The sequence below is a fragment of the Macrobrachium nipponense genome, chromosome 34 (genome assembly GCF_015104395.2).
Source record: "Macrobrachium nipponense isolate FS-2020 chromosome 34, ASM1510439v2, whole genome shotgun sequence".
Taxonomy (NCBI): Eukaryota; Metazoa; Arthropoda; class Malacostraca; order Decapoda; family Palaemonidae; genus Macrobrachium; species Macrobrachium nipponense.
The window spans coordinates 43,157,001-43,162,781 of NC_061095.1; positions in this window are offsets into that span (position 1 = coordinate 43,157,001).

The following is a 5,781-nucleotide window of genomic DNA, read 5'->3' on the forward strand; positions in this document are numbered from 1 at the left end:
TACAAATAACATAAAAGCTATACAAGTAATATAAAAGACAAGTACAAAAAACAGGGACGAGTGATTACCATGAGGTGCTGAAGGAACAAGTGACAATTTGGGCCGTGTTCAGCCTCGACTTGATCTCACAATAGATACAGAGGTGTTGAGGATGACTTGGTGTTTAACTGCGGAACTGTGGATGTATGTATGCGTTCGTGTATGTACTAGCATAACTCTGAAAAGCATTGAGCAATTTCAACCAAATTTAGTATACATATGACTTACGATCTAGAAATCAGCACTCTGGGGGTATGGCATCACTAGCACCAAAGGACACGAATGGTGAGTAGGGGTGGGAAGGGAAGAGCTTCCCTGAAATTGGGCTGGTTCTGCCAGTAGACTTTACAAATTTATCATGCCTAACATGGTATACATATGACTTACCATCTGAAAAAGCATATTGTGGGGGTAAGACATCAATGACACCAAAGGGGTTGAGGGTTGGAAAGTGGTGACGGAGAGAGTGAGAGGGATAGGAAGTGGGAGAGAGAGAGAGAGAGAGAGAGAGAGAGAGATTTTATCGGTCGTTATTCAGAGTTATCTCTGGCAGCACTCATTTGGTCAGCAAGGATATCTATATATATGAAAATGGATTTATGTACATGTATCTATTTATACATATTCTTGGAAAGAATACTGTGGGGTAAGACATCACAGCACTAAAGAGGGTGTTGGTGGGAAGGTGTTAACATGTAAAAAACGATAGATATTAGTGTCTAATCCATAGGTTTTGAGGTCGCTGAGATGAACAGGGACACTCCCTATGCCCTCTAAGTCCAATTTCTGCCCAAGGAACGGGTGGGGTGGGGAAGCATGGGAATCAGCAAAAAAGGGTTGGGTTGGAAATAAAATGTAAAAAAAAATTTACAGATATTTTATCTCACCCATAGTTTTTTTGAGGTCGTTGAGATGAATTGTGACACTACCAATGCCCTTCAAGTCCAAGTTCATCCCTGAGAATGGGAGAAATATGAAATGTCAAAAATGTGGGGCAATGTAATTGAAGCAACTATTTTAACAGGAAAGGGAAAGAGTGTGTGTGTGTGAGAGAGAGAGAGAGAGAGAGAGAGAGTAGAAGAAGTGTTAGGGAGAGATAGAGATAGACAGAGTTATCGGTTGTCACAGAGTTTTCCCGGGAACCAGGGAATTGCTGAATCAGTTGGTTGTATGGCCCTCTGGTGAGGATATTAAAAAGCATTCAAACTATCAAGGCAGCGTTTTATTAAAAGGAGAGTGGGAAATCCGTTATTTATATATTTCTCTATCATCTTTACTTTAGCAACCTTATTTTGATACGCAAGCAAAACGATAGACAAGACATGTATCTGCATTAATGAAATCCAGTCGTCTCATCAATAAGCAGCCTGAAATAGGACTCGAGGTACGATAAGACTACGTGAATTAAAGGCTCTAGCTTTTATATGACCGTCTTCACTTCTAATATAGTTTATATTTTGGTGAGACTAAGATAAGTTTATTTTAAAGTTTCCAATATCTCAGTGGAAAATTTTCTCATTTCGAGATAAACAACGGCCACTAATCCCTTGCCTTAAGGAACCTGAGAATCTTTCATGCTAGGTCAAGGGAGAGAACATTGAGTGCTGGATCGCTTCATCATTTCTCTCTAGCTGTTATGTTTGTCTCGGAGGGAGTAGCACGAACTTTAATTGGAAGTTATATTAATAGCTGAAGCCTTTTTTATTTCTACGACTTTACCAAAAACCTTTTGAAGATCAGGATGAGATCTTTAAATTCATATTGTTATTCTTCACATATTTCAGTCTAGCCCTCCTGGTGTATCGGTCCCCCAGTCCTCCACCTCCCTTTTTCTCTAAGAAGAAACCTACCTTTCTTTCCACGTGTCCTTCCGCATCGCTCTCTGTGCTAGTAATACTTCAAAATAACGCAGGTTCAAGAACCTCATTAAGCCCCTTTGAGGATATTCGCCTTTTAAAAGGATGCTCCCTGGGGAATCTCTCAATCTCTCAAAGGATATTGATGGCCTTATAACGAAGGTCTTTTCAAAGGACTCAGAGTTTCACAAGAGGTTTTTAGGACCCTTCTTTTCATCGGTTATTAATATAGTTGACCAGGTTTATGGTGTCTTTTGATTCGTGATTATAGAAGTCTACGCATCAGCTGACAAAGTAACAATTTTTTTTTTTTATTCAAATGAATATTGTTTATGTTTAGGTTGTAGAATCTAGACGTATTTCACTCGATATATATAATTAAATATTAACTGAAAGAGATAGTTAATTATTCAGTTATTAATGTCTCGTTTATAAAATAATGCAAATTACATAATTACGGTACGATATATTTAATATACATCACCCAGAAAATTACATCACACTATTTGCAGTTTCCCTGCGAATTCCACCTCATGATTTGCGATTATTGTCTTCAAACTACTTATCTCTAATTCAATTTATGAGGGACAGTAGTATATTGGATGTGAAGAGACCTCATATCTCATTATAAAACTAAACTGTCAATCCTACTGTTTAGAGAGAGAGAGAGAGAGAGAGACCTTACCTTACCTTACAGACCTTACAGTTTGTTCGGGTTGCCCCAGGTCCCTCAGTGTGAGGCACCACTAATGTCTACCAGAGAGTTGTTAGTACATCTTCCGGTATATTTTTGGATGGTCTGGGATGCAGTTTAGATATTTGTCGCGCTTATTCTTAAACACATCTACGCTCACTCCTGATATATTTCCTCAGATGAGGCTGGCAACGCATTGAATAGCGCCTGCATTATCGATGCCTGGTGCGTAGTGGATTAATGTCCTGTGTGCTTCCTTATTTTTCCTGGTATAGTTTTGGGCACTATTAATCTACCTCTGCTTGCTCTTCCTGATATTTTTAGTTCCATGATGTTTTCTGCTATTCCTTCTATCTGTTTCCATGCTGAATTATCAGGTAGCGTTCTCTTCTCCTTTCTAGACTATATAATTTTAAGGATTGTAGTCTTTCCCAGTAGTCAAGGTCCTTAACTTCTTCTATTCTAGCGTTAAAGGACCTTTGTTACACTCTCTATTTGTGGCAATATCCTTTTGATAGTGTACCATATCATATTGCCACTATTCCCAACAAGTGGAAAGAGAGAGAGAGAGAGAGAGAGAGAGAGGTGGGGGTTGGGATATGTTAGTTATTTGCACTTTATTAGATGACAGCCTCATTAAAAATCGTATCAAAGCACATCGTTCATTTTGAAGATTTACTTCAGCGATCGGATGGTTAATTAAATTATCGCATGATCTCCTAGCAGGCGAGTGGCTGACAAACTAACAATCACCAGATGTTGACTGTTGTCTACTGCAGAATACAGAATAGTTAACGGATGAAGAGAAATGACCTGGTCTCGTTCCCCAGCTGCGTCCTTTCTCTTTCGGAGTGTTCATAAACTTCGTTAACTCTTTCCAAGTGGTTATTCAGCTTTTTCTCAACGAATTCGTAAACTATGTAGCGTGTAGTAGAATCCTCGTGGTATTTCCAGTTTCTTTCCATGATCTTAGATCATGTTGTAAGAGCGTCTTCTACAGACCTCGACTCCTCACGACAGTCCCAGCCACCTTAGCTTTAATGGTGGTGATCTGACATGATGGTTGACGCCGAGGGCTTTTTTCCCCAGACAATATCGACCGCTTCACCATGCATGAAGGTGAGGATGGATTAATTTTGAAAGGAAATTTCTTCCTTTTACGATTCTACGCACCAGCTAGACTGGCAGCTTATATAGTGCATAACGTCATCCATGAGACCTTGCACGAAACAGTTTTGGCACTGGATTTGGTATTTTGGCTTCAGCGGTTTCTAAATACACTAAAAGAGATGAATCCTTTGTTAAAAGAAACTGGAACAAAAATTCATATGACTGTCATCGCGAAAAAAGTGAGAATCTTGGAAGGCCTGAAGTCCTTTCTGAAGAGTCAAAAGAAATCGTAACTGAGGCAGTGGGTAAGGCAGTGGGTAGAACAAGAGTCTTTACGTAAATTGACACTTGAACTAGAAACAAGAAGGGGAAAGAAGAGAAGTTATAGTGCTGTATATCGTGAGTTGAAAAAATCTGATATCATGCCATTGCATGTTATCAGCAAGCCCAACATCACTCAGAAACACAGAGAAGACCTTGTATGGTTTTGTGGTTCATTTCTTAAAAATTGCGATGAAGCTGACTTTCTCCATGTTGTCGCATCAGATGAATTCTTCACTTACAAAGTTGGGAAGCCAAATCATAAAAATGACACCATTTGGGTTGCAAAGTTGGATGATATTAGAGATGACGTGCGCTATCGCCAAGTTGTGAAATTTCCTGAATGTTTGGGAATTTTTCTCTGTTTCACAGCCAAAAGGTTAACGTGGATCATCAAAGGAAAGGGACAGTCATGGAATGACGAATACTTCAGGGAAACTGTGCTTACTGGTGGAGTATTTCCTTTCCTCAATGATCCTGAAAATGTGTTATCTGTTGAAGAAGTCACATTTTTGCATGATAAGCACCATGTTTCAAGGCTATTCAGACGCAGGAGTTGCTTCGAGACAGTGGTATCGATTTCTTCTCATCAAGTGAATTTCCAGGTAGCTCCCATGACCTTAATGTGTGTGAAAATATTGGTAGCACAGTGAACTACGATGATATACCAAGCCTCGACGACCTACAAAGAGAGGTGACCAAAGTGCTCAGGGGAATAGAGTTTGAGTCTCAGCTTTTTTGTGAATTACTGAAAAAATACCCTGCAAGAATGCTGGCTGTGGTACGGGCAAATGGAGGCCACATAAAATATTAAATACTCAGAGAGAAACTTATAACTGTTTTGAATTACTTTTGTTTTTATCCATATCAATTTTAGTTTATGCTGTAGAGTGGGGGGGGGAGGGCTATAATTTCGAAGCACCCTCACATTTTATTGGCAAACAATTCAACTCATTTATGCAGAAAGCCAAGATAAAGCATTAGACGTAGGATAAATAAATACATTGATTCATATTTCTATAACTTGCAAAGTCTGTTATTATTCGCAAAAGACCTCAGGTCTAACCACGATCAGTTCTCACGGAAGTTCATGCATAACTGTTAGATAAGATTCTTAAGGACGTTTCCTATATAGTGGTTTATTTATGACTAAAAGCATATACACAATAGATATACCAAGGTGAGTTTAAGGTAGACACTGTAAGTGTTCAATTGCATAATAAGCCTGTTAAAGGTTTGAACACTTATTACATTTTAAATACATTTTTAGCTGGAAACATATATAACAACTCAAAACTAAGATAAAAAAAAATAGGAGAAGTGCATTTAAAGAAATAATGATACGGCGATAGTCTAGGCTCGGAGTCTGGAAAGAAAATATACTGATCATTCCATAACAGGCAAAAGATGAATGGCTGAAAGGCTTCGTTCAGGAGATTAATAACAGAAAAACCTTAGTAAAAGGCTTTGGCTTTGATGCATGGAAAATTGAAGACTCTGGTGACGGAGGATATGTTAAAGATGAAAGAATGAAGGTCCTTCTATCGGGGAGTGATTCATGATCAGTCTGGCACATAATCTTTTACTCAACGGGAACAATGGAGACTAAAGTATTCGCAAAGAGGATAAAATGTTTTGTTTCTGAATTGCTTTAGAGTGACGAATCTTTGCTGCAAGGTCTTCAAATGAACGCATTATTTATAACAAGAAAAATCCTGTTTTCTAAATGAGTTTATCAGAACAACCGATTTTGGAAATCTC